The sequence below is a fragment of the Felis catus genome, chromosome B3, assembly GCF_018350175.1.
Source record: "Felis catus isolate Fca126 chromosome B3, F.catus_Fca126_mat1.0, whole genome shotgun sequence".
Classification (NCBI taxonomy): Eukaryota; Metazoa; Chordata; class Mammalia; order Carnivora; family Felidae; genus Felis; species Felis catus.
Window position 1 is genome coordinate 54,097,386 of NC_058373.1, and position 13,967 is coordinate 54,111,352.

A 13,967-nucleotide genomic window follows, 5' to 3' on the forward strand; every position below is an offset into this window, starting at 1 on the left:
GCTTGATTGCTTTTAATTACTCTGTCCTCCAGGTTGTGATCTGTCCTGCTTCCTGCAGTCTACTGTTCATTCCATCTAGTACATTTTTCATTCCATTTATTGAGTTATTTCTGATTGGTTCTTTTTATATTTTCTCTTAGTTAAATGTCTCGCTAAGGTCTTCTACTCTTTTCTCAAGTCTCATGAGTATCCTTATGATCATTAATTTAAATTCTCTACTAGGTATATTATCTCCATTTTGCTTAAGACTCTTGCTTCTGATTTTGTATTGTTCTTTCATTTGGGACATAGTCCTCTGTCTCCTCATTTTGTATGTCTGTTCTTATGTGTTAGGAAAGTCAGCTACATCTCCTGCCCTTGAAAGTAGTGGCTTTATGAAGAAGAGTGCCATGCAGTGCAATGTCCCCTCTTCACCAGAACTGGCACTCCAGGGGTTTTGGCTATATGTACTATTGTGTGTACCTTAACATTATGGCTGAGCCACATTTGCCTTCTGTTCAGTAATCTGCCTGTTGTGGTCATAGTTTGTTCCCTGTGTTGTTATTGGGCCAACCTGGGGCTGCCTTGGCTTGAGTTGAGCCAAACAGGTGTTTGCCAAATATGCAGTAGCACTGAACTACAGGGCACTTACCCTGTGTTGTCCCCTGAGAAGCTGTCATTGGGGAGGCCTGAAGTCAAAGAAGATATTTTCCCCTAGCCCACCCTGGGGCCATAGTTGGATGGGTGTGTTTTATCTTCTCCTCTCCCTGGATGCGGGAGTCCACCTTGGAATGGTACTGGTCCCTTCCAGGGCTGCTTGTGGGACTGCTTTGGATTGGCTCTACTCAAGGTCATATTGGAGGGGGAAAGTCCACAGGAGAACACCAGGGTGGAGCATGTACTTATTAGGAAGGTTTGTGAAGGTCTGCTGGGGGAGGGGACCTGGAGACAAGGGCAGGATGGAGGCAGCATGTCTGCAGTCTAATATGGGGTAGGGCATGCTGCTGGCAAGTGGGTGTGGGTGCAGCTTTGGTTTCTGCAGGTGTCTGTGTGTCTAAGCTGGGGGCAGGGGATGTAAATGGTGCTTGCCAGCCCCTTTGTTCCTGGAGAAGTCTCCCAAGGGTCCCTGTGCCATAAACAAATCTCATTCCCTGTTTCCCAGGGCCGTTGTGCTCTCTCTTTCAGGTTGGGGACTCATTTTCCTCTTGCCCTCAGGCTCTTCTAGAACTGAACCTGCTGATTTTTAAAGGTTTGGGTGTTAAGCCCCATTGGTTATAAGAACTGGTGAAATTTGGTTCCTCTGGTTTTCATAGCCAAATGCTATAGGGATTCATCTTCCCTGTGTAGGTTCCCTGTGCCTGAGGTGTCTGATGTGAGGGTCTTTTTCTTTACCTTTTCTGTGCCCACTGGGTCCTTCCCTCCCACAGACAGTCCTGTGGGTCAGTTTCACTCCTAACTGCATCTCCACCTTTCCTACCATCTTCCATGTGTTCTCTACATTTATCTGTGGAGAATCTTGTTCTGTTAGCATTTAGGTTGTTCTCTGGGCTATTTACATTGGTGTGGGTGTAATCTAGTCCTATCCATGGGACAAGGTAAGCTTGGGATCCTCCTATTTCACCATCTTCCCCAGAAATCCTCCAGAATGTTCATGTTAAACCCTTTTTAGGAAGAGGATATTGATGCACAGAGAGATTAAGTGCTTTGTCCAATATCCCACAGAAAATAAAAAAGCTAGAACCCACTCAGATTGGTCACCAAATCCAGAGCTTCTTAGCTATAACTACTCATTTCACACCAGGATCTCCTCATAGACATGGGATTTGTAAACAAATAGTCCAGCTTCCATCTAAAGCAGTAATCCAATTTTTCAAGTGTCCAGATTTAGGGAAGAAGAGCAAACAAAGGTCAACATGTTTTGAAAGGTATATTTCAGGAGTTCTCTTTTCTCTCAATGCAAATAAGCAAGATTTCCTCCATTGCTTCCTTTGTCTTATGCATTTCATGAACTTATATAGGCATAGAGTGCAAACAAGGGAAATATTCATGCTTCAAACTATTTTTAAAATTTCTAGAAAGTACCACAAATCAGGTTGTAATTCTGAATTTTATGGTAAGGAGTTGCATTATTCTGTTAGTGTGTGCACAAAATGCCTTGATATTGATGTGATCTAATTACGTCAGTTAAACCCTCAAGATTATTATTTCACATTTTAAAAATTAGATACGAAGTTTATTAGTGGAAGAAGCTAGCAATAATGATGGCTTTCAGACTGTGATGGGCTTTTGTGGGTCAGGGGTCAGAAAATCATGTGGGGCCACAATTTTCCAATTTTTACATTAACATCTGGTGTTAAATGTCTTAAGTTTGCTTTACTGCGTCACATTTCATTCCTCAGTGAAAAATCATAAACTTTTGCAATTCTCTAGACTAAGCATTTCGCCGAACTGCCTGGAAGCCAGAACTAAATGACCCATGTGTTTCAAAATGCTCATTGCAAAAGATTTGGAGGCCCTCACTGGGCTAATCTGTACATGTGGAGCTATGACTTAACCAAGAAAGGGGCCTATCTGTTCTAGAGTTTCAAAACTTCCTGGCAGATCTATTCCTGTAACTGGTGCAGAATGCAAATCAGTTTAAAGCTGCGTAAGTAAATGTCCAGAGTTCAAGAAATAATAATGATGAATTGGCCAGAATCTCTGGCTATCTCCATTCAGATTCCCGTAAGGTTTATAAGGGCAAGTTTAAATTTTTAATAAACTGCAGCCCTGGGCTTATACAAAAATATTTTATTGAACCAGGATACATGGAGAAATTATGGCTAACTTAATTTAGAAATAAAGTAATGATTGAGAAATCTAGTCATTTCATTCTTGTCACCATTTTTTCTTTACTCCCTGCTTTCTTCTATGTAAATATGAGCAGTGAGTAGGATACTTTATTTAATGGTTGGTAGTTCTACCCCTAGTGCATTTTCTTTCTCCTCAGTGTGCAAACGCTGTATAAATAAATATATAAATACAGCTGATGCACAGAGATTGGAGAGCAGTCACTCTGACTCCAGAACACCCTCAGAAAAAGTTTTGAATAAAACTGTTATTTTGAGATGTTGTCACTTTCATTAAATGATGTTTGAAAAAAAATTGGGATGATAATTAGATGATTAGGAGAGATAATAAGAATGGACAGAGGCTATTAATAACTTGCTGCCCTACTGCTAATGGTAGCTGGCCCTCATTCTTACTCTGACCATATTCTAAGTCACATATGGAAACAATTCTTATTTTTATCATATAGTTACTTGGTCTGAAACAGAAGAAAGATTTTCTAAGCCAAGAAATTTATAGATACTATAGGGAAGGTCAAAATATTTTCTTGGTATTTCTTTATACAAATAAGGTAATAATTTATATTTCTAACAGCTGTAAGATGGGTATTAAACAACAGAAATAGCTTCTAACTGTACATTAATGTAAAGTATCCTTAAGTATTGTAAATGGTTTCTTACCTATACAAATTGCTATTATTGATCAAATAGTTTTATAAATTAAAAAAACCTATAAATAATTATGGTTCAGGAGTTTGGGAGTTTAGTTACATTTTTTGGCGATAGAAAAGATCATTGGAAATATCTTTTTGATTGGCAGGGTTTTATTTTATGGCTCTGTTTCTTCCTTACAGTTCTCAGCATAAGGTTTATACTTTGCTTACTTCCAGTAATTTTGTCATCTCAGATGAAATGTGCTAAAATACTTGGCACTACCGGGCTAAGCACAGGGTTTGGGAAGGAGAGTGGATAGGATACATAAAGAAGCAGAAAGTTTCTCTTTCTTGCCCTTGGGGAGGTTCTAATCTAGAATCTTTCTACAGTGCCTTATACATATCATAGTTCATTGAATTCATTTCAAAGATGCACCATTTATATATTATTTTAAAAATAATATTGCCAATTATTGTAAATATAAAATATGGTAATTTCTGGATTGTGGGAGATTGAGAAATGGCTGGTGGAAAACTACAGTGTATGGTGACTACTGTTCTAAGATGTTTGAAGATATTAGTTTCACTTGTTGTTTGGGGATAGGAAATAGGATCTCTTTTACAGCCGAGGGAAAGGGAGAGAGCCTGGAGGGACAGGAGCAAGAGGGTACTTTCCCAAGGGAACCTATCAGAGGGCCTCTTCACAGAGCACTGGTGATGCCTAGAACAAGGAGAGCACTGCAGTAACTATCCCCCAGCATATGCACTCCCCCAGTACCCCACAGGATAAATACCTTTGTGGCATTTTCCCAGGACCTACAGGTTTTGCCCAGTGCTGAGAGAGCATCATTTCCTTCTTAGAACTCTGCTGTGTAGCCTATGGAGTCCTTGGGATTCAATCGGTTATCATTTTGGCAACTTAATCTGATTAATTTACTTGTATCTTATTTTCTGCTGCAGCATCCCCACAGAGAAAAAAATGAGATTCACTTATTAATTTTAGAGAGGAAGGCAGATGGTGTGGTGAATGAGAGTGTGGAGTCGGTAGCCTGGGTTTTGCTCCAGCCAAGGCAAGTGCCTTAACTATCACTTCAAACTTTATTCCAGTCTGATGTGTAAGAAAAGTAATCTTACCTACCCATATGGCTCCTGTGAGGATCAGATGAGACAATGCTTATTGCAAAACACTTGTCATAGTGCCTAGCACAAAAGGCTAAATAAACACAAATAACTACAAGCTGTGTAGTTTACCAGAAAGAGCAACTGCAGGTCTGTACTGCAGAGGGCTGCATTTCACTTGCCCAGAGGAGATTTAACAGGACTTTGTTTTAAAAGTTTTGACTTATAGAGGCTAGATAGAACTGGATTGTTGGAGAGAAGGAGGGACTCTAGGGGTGGAAGAGAAGTCTCAGTGACTGAATGCTGGAAGGATCTGCATTTCTTAAGCCTGGGAAATGAAGGGATAGTGCATTCTTTAGAGAAGCAGGGATCCTAATTCCACTGCCTTGAAAAGCCCCAAGAGATGGCAAGTGGTGTTAACACCTAAATGCCTGGGGATGTGGTCAGCAAATACCAAGCCTTCAGAGCAATGACCCCTGTCTCTGTAGCTTAGTCTGTGCCCAATAGGGAGCTAATGTCTGGCTCTACACATCTGGGCAATAACAGTGGTGACACATGGGCCTTTGAAATAAAGACTAGGCCCTTCCCTAGTTCCTGGGACAAGGTAAGATCTGAGATTCTTAGACAAAGGGATAGAGTGGGGAGACTGGGGATTCAAGCTAGACCAATTGGATATAGAAAGGTAAAAGTATGTGCCACTTTCACATCATAATTCTATAGAGCAAACCCATACCCACTAAATAATTCTTTGATTTGCTATTTTGTGTAACAGTTATCATTATCATCTTATTCTGAGAAGAAGTTGAATGAGATATGTGTGTCTATACAAGCTGCTTGTAGGGCTTTTGTGCTGTCCCTATCCCCCGACACCATGGGGGTGTTCCTTAATCCATCCACTAGACCTAAATCAAAGATATCAGACCTAAGCTCTCAAAGTCTATTCAATACTCATTCTTATCAACTACCACTTACCCTTGACGTGGACTTTCTACCCGATCCTCCAGCAAGTGGCCTGAAAACTTTCTCTAAAATAGCATCATATAAGACTTCCAGGGAAGATGGTGGATTAGGAGGATCCTAAGGTCCCCTCCTCCCAGGGATCCAACAATATAACACCAGTATGAGTGTAAATAACCCAAAGAATGGTGGAACAGACTCTCCGCAGCTAAATGTAGAGAAAAGGCCATGTTGAAGAGGGTAGGAAGGGCTGAAATGCTGTTGGGAGGTAAATGGACCCATGGAACTGTCTTCAATAAGGAGGGATTTAGCAAGCATGGAGAGAGGAGACAACCAGACCCTCACACTAGAAACCCCACGCACAGGGAAAACAAATTCTTGTAACATTTGGCCTTGAAAACCAGAAGGGCATAATTTCACCAGTTCTTACAATGAGCTGGGCTTAACACCTGGAACTTAAAACCAGTGGGCTCAGCTGTGGGAGAGTCTGGAAGGCAATAAGAAACAGCCCCTGCCCTTAAAGAGAGAACACAGTGAACAGCCCTGTGGAGATACAGCAGTTTGAAAAATACCTGGGATTTAGTAATCTCAGAGTGTGTACTGGAGGGGCAGGGATCCTTGGGAGACTTCTCTAGGAACAAAGGAGTTGGCGGGTACTGTTTCCCTCCCCACCCAGAGCCGAGACACATAGACACCTGTGGAAACCAGCACAGCACCAACACTCGCTAACTTGCTAACAGTGCACCCTGTCAGTGCATTCTCCTACAGACATGCCCTGCCAGCTAGGCTTTGGTTCCTGGTCTCCCACAGCAGACCAGCCCAAACCTTGTTAATGCTTCTGTCCTGCCCCATGTTCTACTGTGGACATAGCCCCTTCCCACATCAGTCCTGCAAAAACCTTGCGAGCAAGTGCTCCTTCACCCTGAATTCTCTTTTGTACCTGCCCCCTCAAATAGTCCTTGCCTGGAGCCCACCCAAAGCATTTCCATAAGTCTGGCAATGTACAGGCAGCCCCTACAGGGACCAGTGCCACTCCAAAGTGCTTCCTGCCCCAAGGAGAGGGGAAGATAATCACACATACACACCAGTCCAACTGCAGCCCCGACAGTAGGCTAGGGGCAGACATCTGGTCTGATAACAGGCCTGCATACCAACAGAAGTTTCAATGGGACAAAGCAGGGAAAGCACCCTGCAGTTCAGTGCTACTGAATCTTTGGCAAATAGCTGGTTGTCTCAGCTCAAGCCCAAGGCAGCCCTAGACTGGCGCAATAACACAGGGACTAAACCCTGCCTACAACAGGCAAAGAACCATTGCAGATGACTGGATTGAAGGCAAACACAGCTCAGTCACAATAGTAGGGCATATACAGCATACATATAAGACACCCCTGAAGCACCAGTCTCTGGTGAACAGGGGGCATTGCACTACAGGACACTACAGGGCTTCTTCATAATGCCACTGCTTGCAAGAGCAGGAGGCATAGCTGACTTTCCAAACACATAGAAATAGAAAGACAGACAAAATGAGACAGAGGAATATATCCCCAATGAAAGAACATGACAAAATCACAGCAAGAGTGCTAAATGAAACAGAGCTAAGTAATGTGCCTAATAGAGAATTTAAAGTAATGGTCATAAAGATACTCACTGGACTTGAGAAAAGAGTGGAAGACCTTAGTGAGACCCTTAATGAAGAGAAAATGTAAAAAGAACCAGTCAGAGATGAAGAACTCAGTAAGTGAAGTTAAAAATACACCAGAGGGAATGAATAGTAGATGAGAGTAAGCAGAAGAATGATCAGTGACCTGGAGGACAGAGTAATGGAAATCAATCAAGTTGAACAGGAGAGAGAAAAAAAAAATAAATAGAATAAATAAAAGAATAGGCTAAGTTAACTCAGCAACACCATTAAGCATAATAACATTTGCATTATAGGGATCTCGGAAGAAAAAGAGAAAAGGGAGCAGAAAATTTATTTAAAGAAATAATAGCTGAAAACTTACTTAATTTGGGGAAGGAAACATCTAGTAAATCCAGATCTAGGAGGTACTGACAGCCCAACAAAATCAGCCTGAGAGAGACAGTGATTAAAATGGCAGAAGTAGTGATAGAAAATTATAAAAGCACAAGGTGAAAAGAAAAATAAGTCATATATACAAGGGAAAGTCCATAAGGCTATCTGCTGATTTTTCAGCAAAAATTTTGTGGACTAGAACGGAGTAGTATGAAAAATCCAAAGTCCTGAAAGAAAAAACCTACAACCAAGAATACTCTATCCAGTAAGGCTATTATTGAGAGTGGAAGCAGAGTAAAGAGTATCCTAGACAAAAGTTAAAGGAATTTACCACCACTCAACCATCTATACAAAAAATGTTAAAGGGGATACTTCAGTTAAAAGGAAAGACCATAAGTAGGAGTAAGAAAAGGAATCACAAAAGCAGTAAAACTGTATCTATAAAAATCAGTCAAGGGATTCACAAAATAAAAGGATGTAAAGTGTGACACCATATACCTAAAACTTGGGGGAAGAGGAGTAAAGAATGGGTTCAAACTTATGTTACCCTCAACTAAATATAGAGAGCTTTAGACATAAGATATCCTATATAAACCTAATGGTAATCACAAATCAAAAACTAGTAATAGATATGCAAAAAATAAAGACAAAGGATTCCAAGTATATCACTAAACAAAGCTAGCCCACTGTGAGAGAAGATAGTAAGAAAAGAAACAGAGAAGAACTACAAGAACCCATAAAACAAGTAGCAAAATGGCAATAAGTACATACCTATCAATAGTTATCAGTATCAACAGTTATTTTGAATGTAAAGGGACTAAATGCTCTAATCAAAAGCCACAGGGTTACAAAATGGATTAAAAAAGCAAGACCCATCCATACACTGCCTACAAGAGACTCTTCAGACCTAAAGATGCCTGCAGATTGAAAGTGAAGGGATGGAGGGGCGCCTGGGTGGCGCAGTCGGTTAAGCGTCCGACTTCAGCCAGGTCACGATCTCGCACTCCGTGAGTTCGAGCCCCGCATCGGGCTCTGGGCTGATGGCTCAGAGCCTGGAGCCTGTTTCTGATTCTGTGTCTCCCTCTCTCTCTGCCCCTCCCCCGTTCATGCTCTGTCTCTCTCTGTCCCAAAAATAAATAAACGTTGAAAAAAAAATTAAAAAAAAAAAAAAAAAAAGAAAGTGAAGGGATGGAAAAGCAATTATGCAAATAGAAGTGAAAAGAAAGCTGGAGTAGGAGTACTTCTATCAAACAAAATAGACTTTTTCTTTTTTCTTTTTCCTTCCTTCCTTCCTTCCTTCCTTCCTTCCTTCCTTCCTTCCTTCCTTCCTTCCTTCCTTCCTTCTTCTGAAAGAGACCACGAGTAGTGGCAAGGGGCAGAGGGAGAGAGAGAAAACCTTAAACAGGCCCCATGCTCAGTGGGGAGCCTGACATGGGGCTTGATCCCATGACCCTTGGATCATGACTTTAGCCAACATTAAGATTCAGATGCTCAACCATCTGAGTCACCCAGGCGCCCCCAAAATAGACTTTAAAACAAAGACTTTAAGAAGATATAAAGGACATTACATAATCATGAGAGGACCAATCCAAGAAGAATATATAATAATTGTAAATAATTATGCATCCAGCATGAGAGTACCCAAATACATAAAGCAGTTAATAACAAACATAAAGGAAGTAATCAATAATATAATAATAGCAGGGGATTTTAACACCCCACTTACATCAAGGGATAGATCATCCCCACACAAAATCAAAAAGAAAACAGTGACTTTAAATGACACATTGGATCACATAGGTTTTAACAGATATATTCAGAACATTCCATCCTAAAATAGAATATATAATCTTCTCAAGTGCACATGGAACAAAAGATCGCATACTAGGCCACAAAACAAGTCTCAGCAAATCAAAAAATATCTAAATCACACCATACATCTTTTTCTGGGCAAAACTCTATGAAACTATAAATCAACCACAATAAAATGTCTGGAAAAAAACACAAATACATGGAGGCTAAATAACATGCTACTAAACAATGAATGAGTCAATCAAGAAATCAAAGAGGAAATTAAAAAAAAAATACATGGTGGTCCAAAATCTTTGGGATGCAGCAAAAATGGTTCTAACAGGGAAGTTTAGAGCAGTACAGGCCTACCTCAAGATGCAATAAAAATTTCAACCAACCTAACCTTATACCCAAGGGAGCTAATAAAAGAACAAACAAAACCCCAAACCAGTAAAAGGAAGGAAAAAATAAACATTAGGGCAAAAATAAATGAAATAGAAACTATAAACAAATACAGAAACCCTGATAGAATGGATCAATGAAACCAAGAGCTGCTAGTTCTTTAAAAAGACCAACAGAATTGATAAACCTCTGGCCAGAGTCCTCAAAAACAGAGGAGAGGAGAGAGGAGAGAGGAGAGAGGAGAGAGGAGAGAGAGAGAGAGAGAGAGAGAGAGAGAGAGAGAGAGAACTTAAACAAAGCTGGAAATCATAAAGGAGAAATAACTGACACCACAGCAATAGAAAGGATTTTAAGGGAATGTTATGAAAAACTATATGCCAACGAATTGGACAACTAAGAAGAAATGGATAAATTCTTAGAAACATAACCTCCCAAACCTGCATTAGTAAGAAACAGAAAAGTTGATCAGATCAATTAGCAGCAATGAAATTGAATCAGTAATCAAGACTCCTGTGCTTGCTTCTGCCCTTGGAGAAAAGACTTAATAAGTCTCTCAGCACAGAACCTCAAATGTTAGAAAACAGAAGTTCTTCCCTCTGTACTCCTTTCTTCCCTATCACATCACAGCTTTCACTGACTCAAGTGGCCTGCAGTCTGACATGGAAGTTGGACTCATCCCTGACCTCTAAAATATTTTCATCTTCACAGGGCACCTTGTCCATATCTGGGAGGGAGAACCTTGAGGCTGACAAAATATGGAAAAAATAGAAACTGAGGGAAAGGTGATATTTGGAGAAGTTTCCAGAGATCGGCAAGCTGATGTCCAAATGGTCAGGGTTTTCCCAATACCACTGCTTAGTGTGGGGTAGTTTTGTGTCCATGGCATATGATAGCTGAGGAAAAAAAGCCAGCAACAAAACAGACAATGTTCCCATGGTAAAAAGAGCTGTGGGGATCCTGGGGAACTAGGAAGGGGGAGTTGCTGGAGAGAAAGCCATGGGACATGATGGGTTTAAGAAAGACATGAAGGACCATCTATACTGTGTGCAGAATATCTTCCTGGGAAAGGGAACGAAGGAAGAAGTCAGGGCATGGCTATGACTTAGAAAGTCAACTGTGGGACTGTTTAGCAAAGACACTTACCATCTCCATGCCCATGTCCCCACCAGGAAAATGAGGATCATTGGACATTCCTTGAACGGTTGAGAGGATTACACCAGAGAATGATTATAATATAGCAGCTAACATGTTTTTAGCCTTTATTAAGTGCTGGGGGTTGGGCTAAGCCTCACATGAATTATATCCACTTCTCACAACAACCCTGTTTTCAAGTGAGAAGACTAACTGAACCCCAGAGAGTTCGGGTAACTCACCCAGAGTCATGGAATCACCGGAGGAGCTGGGAGTCAACTCTGGGAGTTTCGTTCACTCGTGGCCTGTGTGTTCTTAATCCAATGCCATCTTTCACATACATTTAGACTTTGGGTTCAGTCCTTGTAGTTCCTGGTGACTTAGCTTTGTATCACAAGTGTGCACACTTCTCATGAAGGTTCTCTACTTTATCTAATCCCTTGACATATCCAGCTTTGGCATTTCTTAGCATTTTCTTTTTAAGTTTTTTTTTCCTCAACTTCCAATCTGTGAATAAAGAAGAAAAGAGGAAGTAATTTTCTTTAAAAGTTTCTTTATCTGCTTTTGTTTATACAGTAGAAACTTGCCTTGAGATAACATCAGGCATATGTCGATTTGCTATGGAGCCCTGCTTTGGGGGTTCTCCAGACACACATACTGGAATCAATCACAATAAATTCTATGTGTGGGTTGCTTTCCTCCATATAGCGTGGTAAATTCTTCAGCACTCATACTAAATTTTTTATGGCCATGAAACTGTTCTCCAGCCAGGTCAGCCAGAAGTGGTAGCTCCAAATTTTTGAGTCAGCACTAGAGTTCGGAAGGGTTAAAATTCTTAGATCACTTTTGGCTACTGTTAGAAAAACACCGCCAATTTTCCTCTCTCTCAAGATGCTAGATTTTTTGTTTCAAATATGATTGTAGGTGTTTTTAATGGATGCATAATCTGCTAAAAAGTTGTCTTTTTTTTTATCCTGAAGATGCTTTTACTATATGGAGGATTGCCAAGGACAAAATGCCTATGCCATGCCAAAAAATTATTCTCACTAACCTGTTTGTTATAAAAGATTTGCTATAGCATTTCTTCACATTTCTCCATTCTGTTCCTCTTGGCCACTGTTTTTAAGCTGGACACTGCATTTTCCCTGCCTTATTTCTCCACACAATCAAATCAGAAATGTGGAGATAATTAGCAGGACACAAAGGTAAATCATTTATTCTATGATCCCCCCCAGGTTCACTTGATTAAGGATGGCACCAGAACCCTGATGTCCTTGTAACTGGATGAGTATTGGTTAGAAGATAAGATACACCAGCCAACCTCAGTGAAGTGGTTGACCCCGTCTCTGCTTTTATACCCACTGTACACATCTGTATAATCACACTTATTTTGGTTGTGCTGATTATATATTTTAAGTCTGTTTCTCTAGACAGAGAAGTCCTATAGGAAAGGTTCCATGTCATATTTGCCTTTGAATTTCCAGTGTACTGCACCGTTCCTGGCAGATAATTTATTGTCATAATATTTGCTAAATGAATGAATAGTCATGATTCAGACTTATTTTTGAAATAAAAATCCTGTTCTGCACAAAGCATTGACGTGGTCTTTTTGGCAACATTAGACTTGGAAAACACATCTCCTATTTAACCACGGATGTATGAATACTGCGTATTGACCACATCCTGGAGATAAACTCTATAGTTTCACTGCTTTAATCATTCTTGGTCAATATCTGGCATGAAGTGAAACCCCACAGGAGTTACTAAAACCTTAAAAATACATCATCAACTGAACCCCACACATGGAATATCTATTTTAAATGCACTGCAGTATTTTGGGCTCTAAGGCAACGTTTCCTCTATGATTAATATTTTCCCCTTGAATTTACTTTTTATATTTTCATTTTACCCAGCCTTGGTTATCTTCACTTGTTTACATTTTACCATTATTTATTTTATCTATTCATATTCCAAGCCACTTCAAGTCCTTTGGATAATGATATGGGACAGGACTAACTAATTTTAAAAACACTGCCAACTCCTAGGTAGGAATTCAAATCAGAGACTTTTGGGAGAGGTGGATGGAAGTTCTTTCTCTCTTCCATGGTCCACTCCACGATCACAGGTAGATCACTTAGTTCACATTACCCTTTGATTCTGTTATTTGTTCAGACAGTTGAAAATAATACCTTCAAAAACATGTGGAAGTGACTGGAAGGCTCTAAAACACAAAAAACAAAAAACAATGACTTAAGGCACTAAAAAGAATCAGTTATGCCTCTTCATCAATTCTTTCCAACCCCCAAAGAACTTTGTTTTTTTTTCAGGTCCTTAGGGACAGAATGCCTCATGAAGTCTTTCTTGCTACTTCTTGGAAAATCAAGTAATAAAGCAATAGACTGCCTATGTAAAACACAGTATAGATCCTTAAGGGATCTATCTAAAAGTCTATCTTAAGTCTATCTAAAATGGACTGCCTATGTAAAACACAGTATAGATCCTTAAGGGACTTTAGATCAAAAGAAATAGAGCTTGGCACATGGCACAGGAGAGCAGTGAAAATAGCCCTGCACTTGGAGTCAGAATACCTGGGTTCATGGCTATGCCATGGAATCTTGAGCCTTTTACCTAAGTTTTTCAAATTCTATGCCCTTGCTTGTCAAGGATAGTGGTGCTATAGTCAGGATTAAATAAGAGAATGAACGTCAAAGAAGCTTATAGCTTGTAAAATCTTATCAGGAGTATATGTTATAATAGATAGTGTTTATATTTGATGCAAAATGAGGCATTGGAAAGAACTTTGGAGCATACAGACCGGATTTACTTGCCCTTCCTGCTATCTCATTTCAGGCAACATACTTGACACCTATGAATCTCAGATTCTTAATCTGTATAGTGGGTACAGATGGAGTGTGGTAGAGTTCCTAGGAATATTGGTGGCAAAGCATGGAAAGCATGAAGCAGAGTGGCTGGCACATAGTATGAACTGAATAAGTGAAAGCCTTCATTTCATGATTAATATAGTTTAACAATAGAAATTGTATATAATTTAGTGCTAAATTGTTTGCTTATAGCCTGTGGATAGTGTAGGAG

At 40.1% G+C, this 13,967-nt stretch overlaps 1 long non-coding RNA gene across 1 annotated transcript in view; it reads right to left on the minus strand.

Moving 5' to 3' along the window:
- Window positions 1–13,967, minus strand: part of LOC102900762 — a 105,966-nt gene that overhangs the window by 7,551 nt on the left and 84,448 nt on the right. Inside the window, exon 9 of the long non-coding RNA XR_002742941.2 lies at window positions 11,117–11,381. This is a non-coding gene — a long non-coding RNA (uncharacterized LOC102900762). The remainder of the gene's footprint in view (window positions 1–11,116; window positions 11,382–13,967) is intronic.